We start from the raw sequence: 27,248 nt of genomic DNA, 5'->3' as shown, positions 1-27,248 counted from the left end.
GTGTGTGTGTGCATGTGTGAGTGCATGTGTGTGTGGGGGGGGTATTCAGAAATAGTTCTGATTTGCATTTTGTTTCATTTATTTTCCAAATAAAGAACTAGTCTCATTAAAACTATTATATCATTTATAATTCTTTGGTTGCAACATAATATAACTTTGACAAACTGTTTATGAAGAAAATTTATCAGGATGTTGGGGGAGTGTGCAGGATCAAATAGAAAGGTCAAGAACCAGGCTCAGAGAAGTGAGAAAGCCAACAGTCACGGTCATAGGGACTACTCAACAGTATCCTTTGGGTGCCTCTGCCGGAATGAATGAACCCCAACTGCTTTTTGTACATTTCCCCTTAACATTCAAGGTTCCGGTGACTGTCTTATCTCTTCAGGCTGCCAGGGTTTGCCATTCTTTCAGCTTTTAAGGTATCAGTGTCAAAAAACACCACACCACTGACAAGGCCACAAGTAATTAAATGGTTTATTACTCAGGAACATGTAAACAAGGGGAGTCCCTGGGTGAGGGGGCAAATCACCAGCAAGCAGAAGAGGGAAAGAGAGAGAACATGGTTCTGGAGCAGCCCACTTATAGGATATTTGCATAAAGTGCAGTGCAGACTAATTGTAGGAGGCCTCTTCTGTTGCATGGGAGGAAGGTCAGAGGGGCAGGGTGAGCTGCCTTGCCTGGATTCATGGGGCCTAACAGACATGAGCAGGCTGGGATGTCTGATGATGTTCGCTATGGCAGCTGTTAATGGTTAGCTAAATGTGGTTTTGTTGTAAGTGACTTACTAATTCCAATCCTATTTCTCCACAGTTCCCATGGGAGAGAGACTGATGGTTTGGTAATGTGACTGTCCCATGTCTACGACAGTGACTTCCACTTTGACATACAGTCCACCATGATGCCACACATAGGAGGATGGCTATTCTCCAAAAGGAAAGAATGAATACTGGGCAGCCAGATGATCAGAAGGTGCAGCTCCTTGCCATGAGGGTGTGATGACTGCTAGTCTTTGAAATTTTTTGAAAAAGCCATTTTTTTTTTCTTTTATGCTTTATAATAAAAGCAAGAAAGATGAGGAACACATTTTGAGGAGAGAAAGGTTATGTTGGAGAGACATGGAGAATTTTACTGCCATGTTCATGTGATAGCATTCTGTAAGATTTTCGTAGAACATTTTATAACATACATGCAAACATATTATGAGTGTGTTTAATTCAAAGAGCCACACAAAATATTTTGAAAAAATAAAAAATTTGTAAAAACGTCTTGTACTTCAAAGTAGATGATTAAAATGTTTACTCTATTTGTGTCGTTTTTACAAATTAATTGACTGTGTGTGTTGACCGCTTAACTTCTATTAAGATTAGGACAAGGAAAGATAATAGCTTTTACAATGAACATGGCATTAAAAATAAAAGAACAGACAATATTTATTGCAAATCTTTGAAGAAGAATATAAGTATTCCACCAAAATATAAAGACGATTTCATGACGTTAGTAATTTCAAATAATATTCAAAATTGATTCAAATTAGATGCTTTCATCCTGTGCATCACTGAACAGAAATTTGTGACACTTCTTCTGCTTCACAAAGTAAAAATAATCTCCCACTGTTCTTAGTTTCATGACAATATGTTGATAACTCTATTAGAGCGCAAATAAAAGTGTATACTATTGAGTCGCGCACATCTATCCTTGGCTCATGTCTGAAAAAATTAGAACAGAGCTTATCCGCATCCTTAAATTCTTAACACTGAGAACAAGACTGATTGTTTGATAGTAGAGCTCAATGTGTTGACCTTCCTTTTATTTTTTTTTTTGTGAGGAAGATCAGCCCTGAGCTAACATCCATGCTAATCCTCCTCTTTTTGCTGGAGAAGACTGGCTCAGAGCTAACATCTCTCGCCAATCCTCCTCCTTTTTTTTCCCCAAAGCCCCAGTAGATAATTGTATGTCATAGTTGCACATCTTTCTAGTTGCTGTATGTGGGATGCAGCCTCAGCATGGCCGGACAAGTGGTGCGTCGGTGTGCGCCCGGGATCAGAACCCAGGCTGCCATGGAGTCTGCACACTTAACCGCTAAGCCACAGGGCCAGCCCGACCTTCCTTTTAAATAATAAAATTGTTGCAATATGGCACAAGGGAGGAAAGAGGGAACTAGGCCAGGACATAATTTCTTCCACTCGCAGGCCCACTGTCAACCAACTTTGTGCCCTTGGGAAAATAACTCCTTTTTTGTTTGTTTGTGAAAGGATATGTGAAGATGAAAAGTGATAAAATATACCCTACTAGACATGCAAAACATTCTTATCGAATTCAGCGTGGTTCTACACATCCTTGAGAATAACTGTTTTGTGTTCAACATCCAAGAGAATACAAAGGCAGTCTGGGAATTAAAGGAGAGAAGGATCTACCCCAGGTTTGAGATTTTCCTTAAAATACTGACAAACTCTGAGCACTTAAAAATAAGTTTGCATTAAGCTCTGTTTTGGCTGTCTATGAGTCTTGGAAACTAGTAAGATGTGATAATTCAGCAAAATTTTTTAAACAATGTTTATTGAGTACTTATTGTGTCCAAGAATTCTGCTAGCTATTATGGATATGAGTAAACCAACAGAAAAATCTTTCATTCTAGTGAGAAATGCAGACAAGTAAATGAAAATATTAATAACATATGATAAATCAAAAGAAGTATAATGCGGTAGAGGGAATGTTTGAGTCATGTTTCTCAGAGCATTTGCTCTTGAGCTCTTATGATAACAGAACTATAAAAACAGCGGTGTGCTGGATCCAGTGCCTACAGGCTCAGGTGAGCTGACTGTGGGCATCTCTTGCCAACTCTTCTTCCAGTGATGTCATGTTGGAACTTGAAATTGGTCATCGTTGGGGTATTTACACCAAGGGAGTAGACAATATCACAAATCAAAACTTTCCTTCACCACCACCCCTATAGTCATTTTTAAAATATTCATAGAGTGATGTTTATGCACTTCTGCATATAATTCTAAAAAAAAAGTTGAAGAGAAAAGAAAAATATTTTTATGACTTTAAGCTAGGACAACTTGATATTTTACATTTTTTTTCATGTCTATAAAGGCATGGTTTTCATGCTTAAGATAGTTTTAGAGTGATTGTTTTTCTCCTTATTTCTAGGAACCTCCAGAAAAAATAGCAATAAATAATTCAAAGCTTCCAGTGAATGATTTTCTAATTAAGACATAAAATAAATTCATTTGATTGATAATTTTGATATGAGGTGGAGTAATTTTTAAGCATTTCCCCGTTAGCTGATAGTCTCATTATTACACATCACAGATAATAACTCTTGTCATATGTTATAGATTAATACATAGTAAAAGTGAAATACTCAACCAGAAGACTGTTGTGAAAACTGATCAAGCATTGGCTGCAGTGTTCAAATAAGCTGAGATAATCATAACTTGCCTAAATACCAACTGAAATTCAAAGAACAGCTTTTCTAGATTGAGTGCAGTTTTGCTGAGTACAAATTAATTTCACACTTTCCTTTTTCACCAGTGATCACCAAGGATCCACGTCTACTGCCAATACATAAGACTTCATTTGTTTCTTGAAATAATTATTTGTGTGAAATAGTACTTGCAGAAACCAGCTTTTGTGGCCTGCAGCCATTTATCTTCCACCAGAGCATTCTAAATTAGTTAACTTCTAGCAATTTCTTTTGCATAAGACGATTATCATTCTAACCTAATCAATTTGTCCACATTTTCATCACTGCACAGTCTTTATGCCGGGGAGAAAATCTGCCTGTTTGGATACCTGGTAGAGGCCAAATTTCCATTTAATAGTTACTCTTTTTGGTTTATGAAATTGTAAAAACCTGAATTCTTTAGTAATGTTCTTTTCTAATAACATTTTGCCACTCCTCTCAGGCTTCATTTACCATGGAAAAGGGTTTTAAATAGTTTTAGATAGTAAATATAATATTTCCTGTGGATTACAAAAGGAGGAGACAGGTTACAGGATTACTGATAGTTCTTACGATCTGCACACCAAGAACTGGCCTGTTAGGCTCCCTGTGTTCTGTGGCAGGAGATGTTTATACCTGGGGTTGAGGTTCTAATTGCTAACACTTACAGAAAGCAGGTGAAGGTTAGCAAGCAAGGTAAAGAGAAAAGGTCAGGAACACATAGCAGCACTTTTGCCCAGAGCCCTAGCAGAAAAATATAGAAAACAGGAGATTTCCATTGCATTTTTCAGAGGATGTTTCGAAGGACTATTTGCTGTATTAGAGATCTAGGGTTATAAAGACGTGAGGAATTATGGAAAGAACCTGGATTTATAATGTTTTTTGATCTAGGTTTCCTCTAGATTTGTGAGATGTCCTCTTCACAATTGAAGGGGTTCCTTACCATGACAGTAAGATGCTAACACAGCCTGAGGACAGACATTCAAGACTCTATGTGAAGGGGAGTGTTAAAGGGGGATTAACTCAGTAGGGCTAAGAACAGAGATTGGACAGTCAGACAAGTTTGAGTCAGAAACCTGGTCACAACTTAGTAGGTTTGCAAACTTGGCTAAATTTCTCACTACTCCTAGTCCTTAATATTTGATTTATGACCTTGTGGTGAAAATGCTGGCTAGTATATATTGAACACTTAAATGAGCCTGACACCAAATTAGAAGCTTCACCTCTTTCATTTGTTTTATTCTTTTTAACCAATTCTATGAGGCATATCTTGCCATTATCTACATTTTCAAATGAGGAATCGGAGTTTTACAGCAACTACACAGTTTTCTCGAAGTCCCATCACTAGCAAATGGCAGAATTAGAATTCGAACCCAAGAAGTGCCATTCCAAAGTTCATACTCCCAACCCTTATGCTTTACTAACCAATAATACTATAGTTAGTAATACTAGTAATTACTAAAATATTAACTATATTTCTCACCTAGTTGATAGCTACGTGAAATATGTATGAGAAGTATTAGTTAACCATTGTTGTGTAACAAAATACTATACATTTAATGACTGAAAACTACATCCATTTATTAGCTCATAGGTCTGCAGATCAGAAGTCCAGAACAGGATGGCTGGTTTTTCTGTTCAAGACTGAAATCAAGGTGTCTCGTAGGATGGTTTCTCACTTAGAGGCTCAGAGAAAAAACAAAAATCTGTTTCCAAGCTTGTCCTTGTAGTTGGCAGATATCAGTTCCTTGCAGTTATAGGACTGAGGCCCTCACTTCCCCCAGAGCTGCCATCTGGACACTACTCTCAGCTCCTAGAAGTTGTCTCTTTCTGGGGGAGCTAACAGTATGGATGCTTGCTTTCCTCAAGGCCAGCCAGAGTGGGTATTTCTGACTTCTTCTTGATCAGTAGGAGAAATCTCTCTGCTCTTAGGGGTCATGTGATTAAATCAGGCCCACTTGGATAATCTCCCTTTCTTAAAGTCACATAAGTGTCACATAACATAACCTGATCACAGGAATAAAATAATTCTTATTCACAGTCCCAGATATTCTGCAGGACATCTACATAAGGAGCAGGAAATCTTAGGCACTGTCTCAGGATTCTGCCTACCACACGAGGGGCAAGTAACAATCTCAAAGAGATGTGAGATTTAAGGGTAATAATCTTAAAGTAATGAATTTAGCATCTTGATTAGCATATAACATTTGATACGAGGTATCTGGCCGCATGCCCGGTTGGGTAAGCAGTGCTGGATAGTTTGTGGAGAGACTAAAGAAAAGACCCAGAGATGGCAAAAGAGACCTATAGGTTTATTGGGAGTTACCGGGAATGTCCAATGGCAGCCTGCTGGGCAGAAATATACACCTGCTACCATGGGTGGGGAGGGGGTTGCTTTCATAGACAGGGGTCACAAAGGCTATATTCTTGACAAGAGGGGCTGTCCCTGGTACAGTCAGCATTCCCAGGAAGAGTAGGCCACGTGGAGGCGCTCTGTGTTGTTTTAAGATGTGTTGTTCTTTAAGTGAGATAAGTTCAGATCTAGGCTGGCTAGGCCCTGGATTGTTACGATTCCTAGCAGCTGGGCGTCCCGCCCAGAAGGTTGGTGTCCTGCCCAGAAGGGGGCCCTTAGAAGGACACATGTTGTTAAAGAGCATGCAGGCTAGTGCCCCTACACATGGTAACAGTGATGATGATGCCATAAAAAAAGGCATTCTGGGCCGGCCCCATGGCTTAGCCGTTAAGTGTGCGTGCTCTGCTACTGGCGGCCCGGGGTTCGGATCCGGGTGCACACTGACGCACCACTTCTCCTGCCATGCTGAGGCCGCGTCCCACATACAGCAACTAGAAGGATGTGCAACTATGACATACAACTATCTACTGGGGCTTTGGGGAAAAAAAGAAGGAGGATTGGCAATAGATGTTAGCTCAGAGCCGGTCTTTCTCAGCAAAAAGAGGAGGATTAGCATGGATGTTAGCTCAGGGCTGATCTTCCTCAAAAAAAAAAAAAAAGTCTATTCTCACGTCTAAGGGACAAGCATGAAGCCCAAATCAGGAAATAAAATCAGAGATTCAGAATCAAATAACCCAGTTAAGGAACAAGACTGAGATGTGCAGTGAGGGTTCAGATTTTGTTGTTGGGGACCAATTTTAATTTTTATAACTCTATTTATTATATACTGGTAGCTTGTCAGGTAGAGGCTAGACCAAATTTTAAGGCATAGGAACAGGGTTAACGTTATCTTATTGATATCGAAGCTTTGTATAGCTAGTTTAGTTGCATCCAAGGTATGCAGCTCCCCTCCTATTCCACCTGATGTTCTTGAAATAAACCACTCCCTTCCCTGACTTAAGGATTTTGTTAGTCCCCTTCATATATTACCAGACTCCCTAGTACTAGTTCATTCTTGTCTACCATCAGCTATTATCAATTAATACATCTCCCAAGAGGAATTTTATAGCATCTATGCGGCACGTTATCTTAGAGACTAGTAAATTATATCTAGAAAAAAAAATGTGTATCCAAAAGTAGTCTTAATATGCACAAGGTATATAAAAGCCATGGTAGTTGGCTCATAGAAATTATGACCGTGTCAGATGAAGCTTTAGTGTAGTACCTTTTAGATCAGGTTATGGCAGCCGTATGGGAGCATAATTCTTTCTCCTCCATATTTTATCACAGTTTATGTGAAATCAAACTGTAAACAAGAATATAAGATAGGGTATGTGACTATTAATCATCAGATTTTGCAACAAAGGAATAACTATCAAGATATAGAGATTCTATATCAAGAATTCTTGTCATTAAAGAGAATGATAATTGTTGAATGAAAATGAGTTTCCTTCTCTCATAAAACATTTAATGAGAGCCTACTTTGTTCTAGGCACTGGTGATGTGTAGCAGGGATAAATAATATCTGCTGTCAAGGGGATTATGATGTATTGAGGGGTAAAACAGGGAAGTAAATCGATGATTTTTATAAAGTATGGTAAGAGTTATGCTCAGAAAAGCTATAAGGACAAATGTTATTTTAAAATCCCAGAAGGGCTGTAACTTGGATTGTACATTGTGCTTGCAGATTGTATCTGCCATCAAGGCATAGACTCCAGATTTATCTCATTCATTTTCTTATCATATTATCACACACATAATAGGTTTGTAATTCACATACGTTCAATGAATAAATGAGAAAATGATTTTTAGCCGATAATATATCTATTTGGCTATTAGTATCTTTCTCTCTTTCTCTTAATTATCCTCAAGTAAAAATTACAGTGTATCCACACCATTTTCTTCCTAGTACCTGGCTTTAGGGGATCCTACTCTATCCCTGGTTTAGGCTTCAGACCTAATTCCATCAGCCAAATCTAGAGGCTCACAGCTAGGAGCATTTTTACCCTCCAGGAGACATTCAACAATACCTGGAGACATTTTTGCAAGGGGAGAGAGGGTAGCATGAGTTGCTACTGGCATCTGATAGGTAGAGGCCAGGGATGTCACCACACATCTACAACGCAGAGGACAATCCCCCTCCCCATCAAAGAATTATCTGACTAAAATATCAGTAGTACATATATTGAAAACTCTGGTCTAATCTCATCTTTCTAATCTCAGAAACTGGTTCAAGGAAAAGCAGCTGATCTAAATTGATCTAATTAGACCAAAGGTTGAAGGTTTTCCTCGATAGTCAGGAGAAATGAGGCTCTATTGATGGAAGATAGATGTGGAAGAACTAATTGAATGTGGAAATATATAAAGCTGAGAACTAGGGAAACAATTTGACATGATGAAGAGAAAGTTATATTAGACTAGGGTCCACCTCAAAGAGGTTGAGCTAAAAAATACAAAAATAGATTAGCATGATTTGAGCAACGAGATTAAACATAGTCTGAAGCCTTTCCTACCTCTAAATGTTTTAGTAATATAATCCAATAAATTCGATTTAAATTATTTAACTCCTATGGTTGTAATAATTTGCAACAAAAACTCTTCAATTTGATGAAGAATAAATGAATGAATTATAATTAAGACATAGGTAAAGAAAAAAAGGGAAAGGGGGGGGGGCTAGCAAATGAGAAGGGAGTTGTGAATCCGTATGATTTATTCCAGCATTCCCACTCTAGCATAGTCTAAGCACTATGAAGGGCATGATTCTATAGAAAGAAAGAACTGCTGATGCCCTGGTATGTTCAAGACGATTTCATTAATTCTCAGCACATTCCCCTTGGCATTCAGAGATTCCTTAATTTGAAAGATGCTGTGCTCCACCCCTCATTCTCCATAGTTCAAAGTATGTTTCACAAATTCTACCTCTGCTGAGAAGTCCTTCCAGATCTCACTAGTCATAATTAGCACCATGCTTTTCCACCAACCATATATATAGGCTGAGAGAAAATGATGTGAATCTCTTCATATTCTCTACTATACTCTGATAATTAAAAGCTATTAGTTACACTTTTTTCTCACTCATTAGATTTGAGCTACTGAAAGCTAAGTACAGTCCTCATCATCTTTGTAACTCACAATTTAGAAGACTTTATTGAATTGAGAAGACTCCTAGGAAGTCATGAAACTTTACTGAATTAAATAATGCCATATTGTCAAAACAAAACAACATGAACATTTTTTTCAGTTTTTGGGGAAAATAACATGTTAAAATTTTTACTGGGACTATCTTTCCATACCCTGTGACACACAGCTCACTATCCAAATTAGCACAGAGAGAGAGAGGAGAGAGACTGGATTTTAAAAATTGGATTTTGATGCTCTTATTGATGATGTTTCCTTCAAGTTTAAACCCCACCCAAATTTTATATATATTATACATATATATGAAATTGATAGCATAAAGATATGACGAGGTGTCCAGAGTTTGGGTGGAAGAGTTACTAACTTGAAACATCAGGAGGAAGACTTCTCTAAGGATAAGGTGGTGGGCCAGAAAAAAAATGCACGTGGATGCAGATAACTTATTAGGTCTGGGATAAACAAACCAAAGAACTTCTTTCACAGTGGGCTTCTATTTTCTCTGGGAGTTAGAAGTCAAGATCAGAACTGATGACGTCAAGTTGAGCTCAATTTAGAATAAAGAAAAGGATGATAAGAAACTGTTCAATAAATTATCTGGACTTGGTGGCACTGTGGTCTGAGATAAGGGAGACTGAGACATATTTAAGCACTCAGTAGGTGCTCATGAAATACTTAGACGGTTTTTGATGGAAGTTGTCATATCATTTGTTGCTTAGAAAACCAAAATCAGACTCCCTAGCCTTGGGTTCAATGACTTTTATTTCACTCCACCAAGTTTTATATCTCAATGTTTAAAATATTCACACACATACAAAACAAAAAAACAGAGATTCCACAAATGGTATTTGTCCCAAGGATGTGTTTGTTTGGGCTACACAATATTTTTTCAATGTTACATTCTTAATAACAGAAACCATAACAATAACTAGAATTTATTTTCTTGTTGTGGTCCAGGCACTGTACTGAACTTTGTATGTGTTTTCTCATCTAATTCTTAATAGCTACTGTATTAATTATAGGTTGTTAATATCTGAGAATCATTATCTTTTAAAAAATAAAATTTCTGGGCCGGCTCCGTGGCTTAGCGGTTAAGTGTGCGCGCTCTGATGCTGGCGGCCCGGGTTCGGATCCCGGGCGCGCCCCGAGGCACCACATCTCCGTCCAACCCGGGGCCGGGTCCCGCGTACAGCAACTAGAAGGATGTGAACCTACGACATACAACTATCTACTGGGGCTTTGGGGGGAAAAAATGAATAAATAAAATCTTTAAAAAAATAAAAATAAAAAAAATAAAATTTCTTATACAAAATTTACTTCTCTATTGCCATGTCTAGTCTAGACTAGTGAGTACAATATAGTAAGTGTTCAATAAATATTTGTTTAATGAAAAAAAATCCACTAAAATTAGTTTGGTTCCATTATTAAACAAGCAGCCCTTAAAACTTACAGTTGGAAATTTGTTATTTATTTTTCTTGGATGATTTATTGTTATTTGATATTTCCATTAAATTTTAATATCACTCAAATTTATTTTAGTGCAGAGTAGGAATCATACCTGACTTTCCTCCCAACTGATCACCAATAACCAATGTTAATGATTATTATCCTCATTTTCTTAAAATCTCGTATGGTTTTTATGGAAATCTAGTTTTTCTTAATCTCTCCCATTATTAAAGCATTCTAAACTATTCTTATATTTAGTTTTTCAAAAACCAAATTTGTGTGTGTGTGTTTATAAGAATTTTATGGACATGATATTATACTACTGATCCCATAATGAAAGTAAACATGCTTGAGTTATAAAAGTATCTCCACTGATATGCTTGATTTACCTGAAAAGAAGCATGGCTATTAGAATAAATAAAAATTTCAGCAGAGAGAAAGGACCCAAAGTGGACAAAAATATATGTTCCCTTGGCCTTGACTGAAAGGTGTCAGTTGTCAAGGAGAAAGGAGGAATGGAGGATGACATAGGACTCAGCCTATGGGCTTTGGTTACAAGTTAAATATGAGTGAATCAAAAAATTTCCTCTTGGAACATGTATATATCTTATATACTATATGGTTTTCTTTGTTCTCCTTCACTATATATCAAACTAACAAAATGTTGTTTTTTTTAATGCTTCGAAGTTATAATTAATAATGGCAATAGTAACTGAGGAGAGAAAAATCCATGACGATGGCAATCAAGAATTAGAATATGTGATCTAGTTCATTCTATGCACCTGGAGGTTTGTTGTCAAGGTTCAAATTTTGGCATGTGATTGTAAATAAAGGAGTCAATTCTCTTAAGAAATAATTCTCAACTTTGGTTGAGTATTATAATTAGTTGAGGAGCTTTTAAAAATCCCAATGCCCAGGTCACACCCCAGAGCAAATAAATTGGAATCTCTGGGGTTGGCATCCAGACATCAGTACTATTTAAAGCTCTCCGGGTGATTACAATATGCAGCCAAGGCTGAGAATCACTGCTTTGGAATGGTATTATATATTCTTTATTAAATCATATATATGTGTATTTGTATATGTTATGTGTTTATCTCTTGACTTTCTGTTCCACTGATTTATTGTCTGATAATATTTGGATTATTCTTGATTTATTCATGTGCTAATATATTTTAGAACTAGAAATTTTCATATTTTTCCTAAGTATTTTTATCTTCTTGTGTTTGTCTTTTTGAAACACCAAAGTTATTCTAATTTAAATAATATATATATAATGTCCTGTATATTTGTGAATGTTTTACATTTCATTTAGCTTTAAAATAGATGCTATTTATTCCCTAGATTTTTTTATTGCTTCTTTCTATCATACAGAAATATATTGATCTTGAATCAGGCAATTTTATTTAAATCATACTAATTTTGCAGGTTTCTACTTGATTTATTTTAATTCATATCAGATGTGGAAATAATGATATGTAGATGGACTTTCTTCTTTAAACACTTTGGTGATACTATACCCGAAGTCCTTAGTCCAGAGAAAGAAATACTGTATTTTAAACATTTTCAAATGAAAGGAATTTTAGAAATCATGTAGTCACATGGTTTTCAAATTTTCAGTCATAACTCACTGTAAAAAAAAATGATATTTTTGGGGCGACCCCGTGGCTTAGCAGTTAAGTGTGCGCGCTCTGCTGCTGGCGGCCCGGGTTCGGATCCTGGGTGCCCACCGACACACCGCTTCTCCGGCCATGCTGAGGCCGCGTCGCACATACAGCAACTAGAAGGATGTGCAACTATGACATACAACTATCTACTGGCGCTTTGGAGGAAATAAATAAATAAATAAAGTTATAAAAAAAAATTGGTATTTTTACATTACATCCCAGTGTATTTAAAGATTTTATTTATTTTATTTTTTCCCCCCAAAGCCCCAGTAGATAGTTGTATGTCATAGCTGCACATCCTTCTAGTTGCTGTATGTGGGACTCGGCCTCAGGATGGACGGAGAAGTGGTGCCTCGATGCGCACCCGGGATCCGAACCCGGGCCGCCAGCATTGCAGCGCGCGCACTTAACCACCAAGCCACAGGGCCGGCCCCATCCCAGTGTATTTAGATATGCACAACCAAAATAAAGTTTCATGACACAGCATTTACCATTTGTATGTGTGATTCGCTGTGATATTTTTTTCTTCTGGTCTAGTCTACTTCATTTTTAAACAATGTTTGTCACAATACACAAAACTGTTTTCATAACCCATTTTAAATGTTGAGAGGTGTCTGAAGATCATTTTTACCCCAACACTCTCATTTTGTAGATAAATAAACTGAGGCCCACCGCAGTTAAGGAGCTTGCCCAAGGTAACACAGCTAGATGATGACAGCACTCTGTTCAGTGGCCAGATCTTCTTACCAAAGTTTTATCACATCAGGGCTTCTCAAAGTTGGTTATTCATCAGTATTACATCAGGTGGACATAAAAATGCAGATTACCAGGCCCCTCCCCTGGAATTGCTGATGAGGCTAGTTTTTCCTAAATCTAATACTATGTATTCTTTTATTTTAATGTGCATCTAGGTTAACACAGACTTAGAAAAACTGAACCTCTAAATAGACAGCCAGACCTTCTTCCAAGCATTGTATTAGAATTTTCTCCCACTAGCTGACAAACCTCTCTGCATATTTTTCAAGTATCTAGAGTTTATGGTAAATATAGTTAAAATGGCTATAATTTCTAATTGAAAGGTATTTATTAAGGAAGAAGTATATATGTATATACAGTTTAGTTTTATATGTATATCATATATAAGTACTTTATGAATAAATATTGTTTCTTCTAAAATAGGCTGCCTAGGAATTAAATACGTGTATCTAAACCTTTACTGTAAGCTTCTAAAAAAAAGGAACTAGATTTAATTATTTTTCCTATATTCTTACAGTGTCTAGACAAAAATTTACAGTTAGAAAATTATTTCCAAATATTTCACAACCCTTAGCATAAACTGAAGGTTTATAACTAAAGGTTTAGTATAAACTTCCTGAGGACATATTCTGAGCATATGTATATAGAGAGATAAATATATATGCACATGTATACATAATAAACACATACACTTATTTATGAATTATATACATGTACTACTGTGCCAACATTACATAAGGTACACAACATTTGCCCAAAAGAGAAATTTTAAAAAGGTGAAATAAAAAATAAATAGAAACAGAATTTTTTCTTTCTATTCCCTGATGGATGATTATTACTCACCCCATTTTGGAGCTCACTAATTAGAAGAATATTTCTCAAATGTTTCTGATCAATATTTGTTAAAAATACATATTTTTGGGCCTCATCCCAGATTTATTCAATCAGAATCGCTATAGTGAAAGGCTAATACTTTTAACCTTTAATAGGTGTTCTAATCAGGTAGATTTCTACCAAATTTCTTACATATTTCAGTAAATAACATCAAAGGGACACTGCCAATCTCTACCTACTTGTGCTCATTCTAGATGTGGGATTGGCTTGAGAATCAGCATTTTACAAAGTTGACATTGATTAAGGCAATTTTTGGCCTCTACTCTGGCAAATATTGACATAGAATATGTGTGACACATGCACACTGATTGATTGGTTAATTGACTACATGTGTGCAGATCTCCCCAAGTTTTGAAATGTAACCACTTCCAAGTTAATGTTTAAAAATATTTTTTTCTTGAATTCCTACAATTTCATCGGTTTCAAGAGTAGAGTTATGTAATAGATTTGTTTTCTGATTATTGTCCACTCAATTTATCAAAATTTGACTTGGAAACTACTGAATATTAATCACAGAAAATTGGTATTTGATTTATGTTTTAAAGACTCTCTCATTTGAACAGTCATGTTTTATCAAATTAAATACATTTTAGCACTAAAAAGTTAGATAGGTGGAAAACACCTATTTGGAATTCTTCCCTATTTGGAAGAATTAACTACAAGCTTTGCATTATATCTTTCCTTCAAGAAGGGCAAGAGAATTTGCATATATTACCCAACTCATTTGTATATGTTTTCAAATAATCATAGATTATATAAAAATTGTGAACATTTTAATAAAGTCGTTGCTCCTGACACTCATTCTAACCTTAAATACACACACACACATATTGTAACATGACTGTTGATGCATTGAACCAATAAAAAATTGCATTCAGTATTAATTTTAAAAGTATTGGACACAGAATTCTACATGATTCTGTATATTAAAAATATAAGCACATTTGTCTTGATGTCACCAAAATTATTGATGGATTATGTCGATAACATAGGCTTTCCAGATTTCTAGTCAGCTCTTCTATTTATTGAACCAAGAGAGGCAAATAGGATTTATCTTTAACTTTGCTGTGCTGAGAAGGATTCTGATCCTGAACCCCAGGTCCAGCAGGGAAGAGTATGATAATCTGAGAGGAGAATGTTTCCCTATGTGCAGTGGAAGCCTGAGTGGGAATTATTAATACCAAATTATTGCAATACACATGGGTGGCTTTACTAATCTTGCTTAGAATTCTTGCCAAAACACTACTATAAAAAGATATTCTATAAGGGGTGCTAATGTCAAGTTTTATATGTCGATAAGCCATAGTAGCAAAAGGAATTCTAAGGAAACTTCTCTTTCAGGAAAGTTTTCCTGCCTTTAGGCAACACTGCATTTGCCCTCTATAATACTCAGAGGGAATTCTCTATGCTTCTTGAGTATCAGTTCCCAGTATATCACATATGTTTTTGTTTGGTTTTGCCAAAAACAAAACTTACTATTGCTTATTAGGATTCAGAATTTAGTCATGTAACTAACACTAGTAGTCAGGTAGCTATTATTATTAATCATTTCCCAGAAGAGTCAAGTTAGTTTTAATTTTTTAATTGGTAGGGAGACCTCATAACCATTAGCAATCATTGGCAGCAGCTAACAAAAGGTCTGGCACTTATTTGGCATTTAATTAGTATGGAATGCATAATTGACCAAATAACTCATTGCCTGAATGGAAGAATGAATAAAACAAATAGGAGTTGCCCTTTTGAACCCATTTTGGTTTCTAGGTTTGATTCCTTTTACCATAACTCTTTAGTGTCTTCTATGTTTCTTAGTCTAGTATTTGAGCTGCCATGTGGTCAGTGAGTCTAACCCTACAGTTTTTCTTATGTTCTCCTCCAGAGCAGCCTTGTTAATAAATGATATGATTTTTAAAAGCAAGATGGTACTTGATCATGCCGTTTTTATCCATCTCATTAATGGCTTTAATGTGTTCTAGGCTTATAGTGATTACGGAATATTCCTAAAGAATATTGAAGCTACATAGGATTCTATCAATTTCCACGGAGTCTAGTGAAATTTGCTCTTCTAAGACAACTACTTCCTAAGTTTGTAGAAACTATTGAATATATTTCTTGCATAAATATAATTCAACCACATTCTCTAAAAGAATAAAATATTTTTGAAAAATGACTAACCATTTTTCATCACTTTCCACTATAAGGCAAATAATTTTATTTTTAAGCATTTCATTATGTGACATATTTCTTATCCCTGATTAAGAGCAGGCGAAGAAAAGAGAAAAAATGGTGAAATAATAAAACTAAGGACTTGTAGGAAAAAGGGTTGAAGATATGTTTTCCTCACTGAGACTCCATTAAACGGATTTGCCTTCTGGCTAAGTACACAATGGTCACTGTTTTTGAAGGCTTAGCCTTAAAAATTCAAATTTATTTGCGGCTTAAATCTACCTGGCACACAAACTGGAACATTATAATAATTATTAAGATTTATTGAATACACATTACACGCTAGGCACTATGCTAAGGGTTTTAAATAATAACTGATTTTTACTTTTAAATGTCAGCAACCATGTGAGGTAGAGCTATTATTGTTTCCATTTTACATAGGAGGACACTGAAGCTCAGAAAATAAAGTAGCTTTCTCCACTAGTAGGTGGGAGATCCAGGATTTAAAACACTTTCCTCTCATTACAAAACCCACATTATTAATAATCTTCCTATTCATTTGTTCAGCCATCAAAAGATTTATTGAATCTTTATTGAGTCCTATTACTGCCAAGCCCTAGGCTAGACACCAAGGACAGAGAGGCAAACAAGATGATGTGCCCACCCTCATGGAGTGATTAATTATGCACCATGTGACTAATAGACATTTATCAAATTATTTAAGTTAATATGTTGAATCTTTCAATGACATTCTTGTCTTAAATAGGTGTAATACTTTTCACGTATTTTTTTAAAATTCATTTCCCTTGGTCTATGGTCCTATGGAAAATGGGTTTAATTTGCATATTCTCCTTTCTTATCACTCTGGGAATTTTTAAAATATTAGTGATTTGTCTTAGAGTAAATTAAATAAGTAAACATATAAAACAAAGCTGAATAACTTTTCGTGCTTTGAGCTGACACTCTCCCCTACTCCTTCCCAATGCCTGGTCTTGATAATATCAGTACATGTTCAGTGACCAGAAACACTAGGAACATTCCAAATTGGGATTTCTCTGTATCACGTCCTGCCGATGCCTTTGCTCTGCTCACTGGATTCTGTTTATCCCTTCTACTCTCACATATCAGTATTAAATAATGGTCGTCACAATGATGAATGGATTTAATTTGCTTATTCTTAAACCCATGCCTTACTACAGACAAATCTCTCATACCTAATCATTCATCCTGTTCCTCTGGTAGTATCCCCTAAATACTTCAAATCCATCCTTGCCTTCCTGCTACTATTACCACCGCTCTCATTCAGGCACGCATTTTCTTTCACCTGACTATTGCATGATCTTCTGGTCCCCCTTCCTCTATTGTTGCACTTCACACAGCACTCCCATCCCAGCCATGTATTATCTAGAAGCAACTAGGACGGGTTAAAGTGCAAATCTATCATAGTGTTTCCGTTACACAACATTCCAACATCTCTAATACTTTACTGCATTATAAAGAGATAGTTGTATTTCCAGATCATTACAAGCTCCTTCGACTGAGGATGAATATCCCATTTATGTATGTATTCTAACACTTAGTAACTTAAATTATAGTAGTATTCTGCAAACACTTCTTGAACCGAACTGAAATAAATATCCATTAATTTTTCAAAAAGAGGAGAATTAATCATTTATTTGTCTTATGATTGCTATCCTTTGTTCTTTCCTTCCTTCCTTCTCTCCCTCCCTCCTTCCTTCCTTGCATTCATTCTTAGATTATTTTTTAAGTGTCCCACTTGGTGCTTGGGGTCCAACAAAACAAAAGTCTCTGCTATGCTGGAGTTAAGTTGTATAATGAACAATGAAAAATAAGAATGAAAAATATAGTAAATAGATTATCTGATATATTATCAGATTTTAAGTCCTGTGGGGAAAATAAACGAAAGTAGAGCAAGGTACAGATGACCCAGAATGCCAGAGAGGACAACTGGAACAGGTTGAAGTATTAAATAGAGCAGTCAGAGGAGATCTCATTTAGAAGGTGAGATTTGAGCAAACACGTGAAGGAGATGAAGGAGTGAGCCAAACAGACAGTCTGAGGAAAAATCATTCCAGCCAGAGAAAAGAACTGCAGCGAAGCCATCTCCTATGTGATATCTCCCTTTATATGATTCTCATCAGCTAAAGACACAAGTTAAATCTCTTCTGAAGGTCTTTAAAAACATTGACTACTATTGCATATGAATATCTAATTTATCCCATAGTGGGTGGCTATAGAATTTGTATTATAGTTTTCATTCACGTGTATTAGTTTCTGTTTCTAAGCAGCAGCTCTGAGTACTTGAAGGAAGATTGTGTCAGGAGGTGGCTGTGTGGGAGGAGGGAGAAAAGCTGTGAGCTACTCAATGGAAGCTGTGGTAGAGGCAGGCCAGGGCCACAGAAGGGCCAGGGAGCAGAGCACCAGATGAATGCAGAGTTGCAGGACGTGAGGCACCAGACGTGAATGTGGGAAAACACGGCTTTGGTAAAAGAAGTAACCTTTAGCCATATTGACTGTGTGATATGAAGACAGAAGCTCAGGTACAAGGAAAAGTAGAAGAGAGAAAACAGAGGCAAGATTTTTCTCTGTCATATCAAGTCAAGAAATAATCAGATTCACCAAATATTACTTCTCTGTGAACAAAGGCTTAATTAAGGATTCATAAAACTAGTAAAACGGATGCAAATTGTGGGAACAATGAATAAGACCTCTTTGGAGTCAGGGGTATGCATTTATGTGTTCGTGACATTTTAGAGACTATCTTTTTTCAGGAAAAGTCAAATCAAGAATATGTTCTTTTTTTTCTTTCCTACATGCTTATTTTGCTCCTACAGTGGATAATAGAGTTTTATTTTAATACTCATAGAGCTTTTTCAGAAGAATTTGCAAAGATAAAATGTCTAAGATATCATGAATATCATAAAGAGCACTGCTTCTTTTTCTTGCAATTTTACAAAACAGACATACACACACAGCAATTCGGAACATTCAGAGGACAGACTATAAGATTACCCTTGTTTTCTTCTTTACTGCTTATATTTTTCTTCCTTTCTATTTCTTTATTCAGTTGGGTTACACAGGAAATCTTTTGATAAAAGAGTTTTATTCTTAGGTTATGCAGACGAATTTGGGTTATCTAGTCAAGGTTGAGAACAATGGTGACGCCAATAGTTTACCAGATGGGCAAACCAAACAAACAAAAAAAGTATGTGTGGGGATAGTTTCAAGTCAAAGAAAGAAGCCTTGTCCCTAGCGATTAGCTCACAGACAGAGACTACAGCAAGGGCTAAACCAGGAAGATAATGCTTCCAGGGACACACATCTATAAGGAAAAGTAGCTAACAAAAGAGAATGGCAAAGAGAGCTCAGAGAAGTAGATGTAGAATTAGAAGAAAACATGCTCTCAGGAAACTTGGGAAAGGATGATTTTAAGATGATATGGTAAATGCGTGTAAGTGTTACCGAATGGCAAAATAGGGTGTGAACTGAGAAGAGGTCCTGTGAATTCAGTCATTGGAAAGTCACGTGGTGGTTGTTAGTGCTGTTGAGTGGACAGCAGAACCCAGCCCAAGCTTTTTGTGCCATCCTCTCACCTCCTGGCACTACATGAGACAGTGCTCTGCTGCTATTCATAGGGTTTTCATGGCCAATTTTTTCGGAAGTGAGCGGCCAGGTCCTTCCTCCCAGCCTATCTTAGTCTGGAAGCTCCGCTGAAACCTGTCCACCATGGATGACCCTGCTGGTATTTGAAATACTGGTGGCATAGCTTTCAGCATCACAGCAGCATGCAGCTGCCACAGTATGACAACCGACAGATGGGTGGTGTGGCTCCCTGACTGGAAAATGAACCTGGGCCAAGAAACGAACCTGGGCCCTGGTGGTGAAAGGCCAAATCTTAACCACTAGACCACCAGAGCTGCTAGAAAGTCATGACTGAGCACAAAACAATCGAAAATGAGGCAACAATTGGAGATGAGACCCTGAGAGCAGTGAACAAATAAATACTAGGTTTTCAGGGGTTGTAATGAAAGAAAAGACAAAAAGGAAGGAATTATATAATTAGAGAGTGGTGTGGGCTCAGAGAAATATCTATTAAGAGTAAAAGGACTTTTCTTTTTTTGGTAGAATTAAGGTAGATGGAGGACAAGCACTTACAGGACTAAAGACAAAGATGGAACAATTATGAAATAATTATATAATAACAATAACAACCATCATTTGACTACTAGGTACTAAGTTAAGTAGTTTACACATTTTATCTATTTTAATCTTCCTTGAGTAGTTATTAATATTCTCAGTTTTTCAAAGAGGAAACTGAAACACTTATTACATGACCAAGATCGCACAGCTAACTATTGCAAAAGGAAATTTAAATCCAATTTTATTAGAGCAAAAAACATGACCTTTCTTTTCTTTCTTTCTTTTTTTTTAATGCCAGAAGAAAGTACGAACGTAGTCCCCCACTACCACAAATTACGCAGTAGATTTTCCCACATTTGGGGAAATCACGAGGATCAGCACATCTGGAGTGCAATGGATAAGCCTCGCCCTGGGAAAACCACCTTGGTGATCATGTAAAAAAAACCGTAATCTTTGTTGTAATGCTTGTAGGATAAGTAGATAAAGTTAGGATCCTGCAGACGGTGGAAGGCTTAGTGATGGAGCTGAATAATGACAAAGGGCTGAAGAGGTAAGGGTATGGATAATTGCGTGTGTGTGTGTGTGTGTTATATAAATGGCAAGAGATTTATTAAGCGTGAAATGGTGCTGAAGTTTAGAGGATTTTAAACTTATGGAACAGACATTGTGGGGAATCCGGAATGCCGTTGATTAAAGCTGAGCAAAATATTTGCTGCGCAACATTGAGAGAATGGCTGATGAAAAATATCAGATATGCAGCAATAGGAAGCCCAGAAAAGAAAGTGTGCAAGATTGATTCTTCATAGTCACCACATACAGGGCACCAGGCTCTGGACAACTTCCATTACATCCCCTGGAATGGGATAAGAAACAGATTTCATTGGAGAATCTCAAAAGTTTAAGATTAGCAAGAGAGGTCATGAGTCTATCGCTCTTTTGTTATCCCCACAATGAAGTGAGTGCGACCAGTTGCACTTGGACCCTCAGAATGTACTTATGTTTCCAAACACTCTGGAACTCTAGAGATTTAAAAAAAATTTTTTTCTGCAGTTCGGCTTCTTGGGCAAAGTGAATTGATGTGTTAGAGAATGTTTCCTTTACCCCAGACCTATGTGCTCTTCATATTTCAAACACGTTAGACCTAGAGTCATCCACTCCTATTCAAAAGATAATAAAACTTCTCTCTCCTCAGGAACCATGGAGAAATTCCAGGAGTTGTGAATTTGTAGACTTGTCTCATTTTCCCTCTGGAGATATTGATTTGCATTCCGAAGGGTAAGAACCTGAAGTCTTTAGCTTTCTCCTCCCCAGGAGAATTTGTTTACATTAGAGAAATTAAGTTTTTCTCCTTCTTTCAGGAGGTGAAGGAGGCAAGGTGTATACAATGTGCCAGATTCACATTTTCAGGATTTCTCTCTTACAATACAGACCCTAGCACATGTAAGGTGACACCTGGCTCTCATCACATTGCGCTAGAAAAGAGAAGAATTGAGCCAAAGAGGAATCAATGTAGTTATTGCTATAACAATAATAATCTTTCCTTGCCCCAGAAAACTTGGGTCTACTTTCAAAATAATAGGTATAAATGTACATATTAGAAACTCATCACATAATACCCATAGGCTATTGCTTTTCCTATTTGTAGGTCAAGCTTGCAAATAAAATTATCATTGTGGTGACAATAAATCTGGTTTGGGTGCAGCAATTTAAGGGAGTTGTCTGAGAAAACCAGGCATCCAGCATGTAGAGACCAGGGCCCATGGGAAGTTGTGGTCTCTTCACTTGCAAGGGAGGCAAAGATACTGACTCCATTGAAAATCTAGCTTGAATGCAGCTCTTTTGTGTGGAGAGAAAGTCCTGTAGCTCACTCTTCCAGGAAACCCCAAGTGAGCAATAGGGTTATTTTTAGAGAGGCCTGTTCCTTGCATCACAGAAAACAAGAGTGTGCTTTGTTGATATACCACTGAAAATTTGGAGACTGCACATGATACAGTCGAAAAAGAATATAATAGAGGATGTTAGTGAGAATATCATTAAAATGACTAAGCAAATTGTCTAGGTTACATGGGAAGAAAAATGAAGTCAGATGCAATTCTAAAATACTGAAAGACCAGGAAGTAATGAGTCATTTTGGTGATGTTAAGCTGAACACCAACTTTAGTGGAAGAAATGTGGGAATTTTTGAAGAGTAGTTATTTAGAATCAGTCGGAGGAGTATCAGACTTTAAGATATAAAAGATGTTACACCTCTGGACAGTGAGATAGTTTAGGATGTTATCCTAAGAATAAATTAAGTAGAAAAGAGCAGAAGGTGGTTGAAAAGGTTAAGGAAAGCTACACCTTCAAATGGTCCCTTTCAGCAGATCTTAATGTTGTCAAGCATTAAAGCAAAAGGTTGAAACTAGTCTATGATCCAGGTGCCAAAACTATGAGTGAAAGGTGTTGAGGATGGGATAGAATTGGTATAATCAGATGTAATTTTCAAAAGGTTTTTCAAGAAGCAGTCTAGGAGTAGAAAGAAAATATCCAGAGAAATGCTAACCCAATATTAAGACCCTATGCTATAAGGAGATGAGAGATGAGGATATGAAAAATGAGAAGCCCATATCTGAGACTATTCCCTTAAACCTCTTTTCTATACATCTTATAAATAATTTTTATCCTTTAAATTACTTGGTCCCACTTCCAACTTGAACTTAAAACTAGTTAAAAGAATTGAGTCTGAAATCATCCAAAGCAGGTTTTGAAAACAACTCTGCCACTCATTAGCATAGGAAAATTGTCTTCTCTATGTATAACTTTCCTAATCCACAAAATGTGGATGTCAATGCCTACCATATTGTGTTGCTTTGGATATTAAATGAAATAATATATAAAAACTGCATAAATCATTTAGCATAGGCAATACACAGAGTTTGTGTTCAATGCCTGGCTTTTACCATCATTTTCTTAATTTCTCTTCCCCAGCAATGCCCTCATTGCCAAATCCATTGGCCTTCTTTGCTTTCAAGTAGTCTTTTGCTTTTATACCTTTCATCATATCCTCTAGCTATTCTACAGGTCTCAGACTGTGTTTCCTAGTAGAAGACACAGAGATGGAGACAAGTACTTGTTAGGAATCAACACTTGTGGAAGGGAGGGGAGAGAAAAATTGGGCAAGAGAAGATATTGAATTGTGATACAGGCCCAGTAAAGCCTTGGCCAGTCTCACACGGGACTCTGGAGTGAGTATTGCCTGTCAGCGTTACCCCATGTTGGGCCAATACGCCAGATGTTTATGCCTAACTCCCCCGTCACCAGATATGGGATGCCAAAGTAAAAGAGTAACCCCTGGTGAGGTGTCTCTCTGCAGTTGAGGCAAACCCTCAGACAAACTGAAGGAGCCAGCAGCTAGACCTCATTCCCAGCAGCTGAGGCAAGTCCTTCCTTGAGGGAAAATCTGGAGGGCTCTTTCTTGGGTCTACCACACTAATCTATGCCTTACTTTAGGCACTTATTTAAAAATAGTCTTTATTTATACTGCTACTTTACAAGTTTTCTTCTGGTATTCCCAATTGAAATACAAGCTACACACTTCAGGGACCAAGTCTAATATTTGTCTTGCAGCCATTATATATCACCATACAGAGTACTGAGCAATAAGAGGTATGAAGAAAATACTTACTTTTTGAATCATAGGTAAAATAATTCAAATTATAACATCTCCTTTATTCAGATTGCATCGTGTATGTTGTTATAGTCAGTTCTAAAGGGTGAGTCAAGTATGTGTTTTAGGATATGCATCAATTACCCAATATTTTTGGTGGAATTTACATAAGTACATCTTAGTCCTAATAAAAGTAATTCATTTAACATACATGTATTCACTTCCTATTATATGTCAGGTGCTGTTTTAAGCCTTAGGATTATAGCAGCACACAAAAAAGTCCACTTACCTGCTCTCGTGGAGATTATATTTTAGTGGAATTTCAGTGGTTCTCTGAAGAGGTGCACTACAGCTTCAACTATAAACAAAAGAAATATATTACCACAATTGACCTGGCAAAATGGTAGAATAGGCAGCCATGAGTTGTTCTTACTCTGTTTTGTGGAGGAAAGTTTCTCAGTCAACTGAAAGGATTCCCAGACTCAGTAAAGTGTTTTAGGAACAACAACTTCAGAGGAATGTTCTAGGTATCTGACCGATTTGGTAGAGGAAAGCTGGAATATCTCTTATTCTCACTAGAAGTCACAGTGCTGGATTTTTGGTGTTCCAATAACAGTTTTGGTGTCAACCCACAAAACCCAGCAATCTTTCTCTAGTTCCTGACTACAGGCATTTGTTGGTTTCTGCATCCCGTTTCTTTTCACAAAAACACATTAATCTCACCAGCATCCATATCTCGTGTGTTATCCTCCCTTATAAAAGAGTGAAAACAAGTACTTGTATCAAGTGCTCTTTACCTATGTCAGCATACTGCTGACGCAAGGGGTTGAGGTAAGGGTTCCAATCCAGAAAAAAGGGTTACATAAATTCGCTGGTAGGGGTCTGGCTACAGGGCAAGGTGAATTTTCCAGTTGCTCACTATGAGACAATAGTCCATTTAGACAATTACAAAAATCATTTGACTTACACTATTACCTTAGTTCATAAATAAGATTTAAAATTATGCAATCACCAGTAGGGGTATTGCTTGCCTGGCAGTGGTCAGCCAAGTAGCATCTACAGTTGGCAGAGAAAAGTCGGAGCTTAAAGTTGCACTATGAGCAAAAGCAGAGGTTAAAAGCCAGCCCCCCTTGGAGAAGCTGAAGTACTCTGAGCATTTGCACATCTGTGATTTTGTCTCAGAGGAGCAAATTTCCTACATGCAAACAAAAATCTGTGTTAGCGACAGAACTTTTCCTGCTGTGACTTCAGTCATGTTTAAGTTGTGTGAGTTAGTGCAGTGGAATACAGAGTAAAGCCAGAGAATCACACCCACACCCAGTCATCTTCCAAAAAGAGGAAATGAATTGACATGAAGGAGGCAATGAAAGAGACTGAGCATGTGCTCCCCGAGCACATAGATTATGCTAACTCTTTACATAGGTTATTTCACTCGCACGTGCCTGTGAAGGCACAAAGGATATCATGAACTGCTGTACAAATATATCATCATTATCACTAATATTATTATATATTTCAACTTTAGTCTGAAATATATATTCTTTCTCTTTCAGAAATTCTCTCCTATTACAAGCATTCCTGGATTTTCCAGGAACATCAACAAAAAAAGATTGATTACTTTCTCTAAAATCTCCTTGTGGCCCACTAGTGAGATAAAAAGAATTAAAAAGGTAAAACATCGATAAAAAGTCTACACTGCTCTTCAGAATCTTGCCATAAACTTTATTTTTATATCTTTTCTATACTCAGCTCTCAGCAACATTTTCCTAGAATAACGGGGATGCACTAGGTATTTTTATAGATTATAAAATATATCCTTCCTTCCATTTTTCCTTTTATCTTTCTTCCCTTCTTTCCCTACTTACTTTCCTTCCTTCCCCCTCCCTTCCTACTTTCCTTCAATAAATATTTAAGTAGTAGTATATGCAAAACACTTTAGAAGTTATTTACTATGCTTGTTTTTTGAGGGTTTATGAAATGAGCAATGAAGTTTTATTAATGCCAAAGATTTGTGTTCAATGATTCTCTTCATCGTGCAAAACTTAATTTATTTGTTTCAAGATCAAGAACCAAAATATTGATTTATAGCTGCCAGCTTGATTATATTTTCTTGCTAAATTTACTTTTAAAAAATTAAAATATGTAAATTATATAACAATTATTTATATAATCTAATAAGTTTAATGGTGAGAAACAAACTCATTTTACTTTCCATGATCAAATTCAACAGTTTACATAAACATTTTGTCCTTAAGGTCGGGGTAATTGGTGCCCAGTGTATGAGACAGAGAAAGCTTAAAATGGTATAAATGTGTTGTATTCATTTCCTATGGCTGCTGTAACAAATTACCACAAACTTAGTGGCTTAACATAACAAAAATTTATTATCTCAAAAGTCAGGAGCCAGAAATCTGAAATCAAGCTTTAGCAGGGCCAGGCTCCCTCCAAAGGCTGTAAGATAAGAAACTTGCCTTATCTCTTGCAGCTTCTGGTGTATGCAGCCATTCTTTGGCTTGTGGCAGCATAACTCTAATCTCTGCCTCTGTGGTCACATGGCCTTTGTGTCTCTGTGTGTCCTTTTCTGTCTTGTATAAAGTCATTCTCATTGGATTTAAGGCCCACACTAAGCAAGTATAATTTCACCTCAATTATTACCTTTATTGCATCTACAAGGACCCTATTTCTAAATAAGATCATAATCTGAGGTCGCAGGTAGACATGGATTTTAGGGGGACACTGCTAAATCCACTACATGTGTTAGTACAAAAGGTGAGCATTTTAGAATTGTTACAAGATTTGATGGATGCTGTGAGACCCCGCTAAGATCTCCCTTCATGTATGAAGGACCTACTGGGTGTGCTGCTGGCAGACAATTGTTAAATATCAGTAATCCTCTTTGGGAATTATCTCAGCTGAAAAGGTCAACCTCACCCAAGATTTCTGGAGCAGCTTGCCTCTAATGACAGATTAACATGGGGGAGGAGGAAAAGACACAACCCTCTTTCCCCAGCTTAGTATAATTCTGAAGGGCATCATGTCTTCATCACTCTATGTGAGGTCAGCCGAGGTTTCTGCTGAGATTGCATTGCATCTTGACATCTCCATCTGCCTAATGCATTCTTTCCCTTTCCTACGCTTCCCATCCCTTCCCTTGCCAGGTGCCTCCCACATACCTCCTCACAGGGGCATTCACTTATATACCTCCTGTACACTAAACTTTGCCCCAGATTCTACTTCCTGAGGAATTCCACCTGCTCTAAAGATATGGATACACAACTTACATGAATGTTTCACAAAATAACATTAACCTTCCTTATCTATGATATTCTCTACTATATTTTTATTCTACTTTATTCTAGTCTAGTTTATCCTATTTATCCTATCTGCCTATCCTAAACTATTCCTTTCTATCCCGTTGTCTGTTGAAGAGACAATAGGGTAGGCAGAGATTGGAGTATCTGTCTCAAGATCAACTCAATGGACACCATAAACCATAGTTTGAAAAAACATTGATCTTGCATTCTTGCTCTGAAATAAAGC

General features: G+C 36.9%; 1 long non-coding RNA gene and 1 other non-coding gene across 3 annotated transcripts; one reads left to right on the top strand and one right to left on the bottom strand.

Annotated features, from left to right (window-relative positions):
• The first annotated feature begins 128 nt into the window (after positions 1-128).
• On the top strand, positions 129-25,532 carry LOC147916413 (uncharacterized). 2 transcript variants are annotated; one of them, XR_015552982.1, is made up of 5 exons: positions 129-969; positions 2,253-2,419; positions 20,361-20,612; positions 21,255-21,337; positions 25,262-25,532. It is a non-coding gene; the product is annotated as an uncharacterized LOC147916413 (long non-coding RNA). The 2 variants fall into 2 exon arrangements; XR_015552981.1 differs by lacking the exon at positions 129-969 and having other exon boundaries at positions 2,211-2,419.
• On the bottom strand, positions 20,360-20,521 carry LOC147916414 (U1 spliceosomal RNA). Its single transcript, XR_015553058.1, has one exon. It is a non-coding gene; the product is annotated as a U1 spliceosomal RNA (small nuclear RNA).
• Positions 25,533-27,248: the final 1,716 nt, after the last annotated feature.

The sequence above is a fragment of the Ceratotherium simum genome, chromosome 8 (genome assembly GCF_057802395.1).
Source record: "Ceratotherium simum simum isolate JZ-2026a chromosome 8, ASM5780239v1, whole genome shotgun sequence".
NCBI classification, from domain to species: Eukaryota; Metazoa; Chordata; class Mammalia; order Perissodactyla; family Rhinocerotidae; genus Ceratotherium; species Ceratotherium simum.
This window is presented reverse-complemented; position numbering and strand designations above follow the sequence as displayed.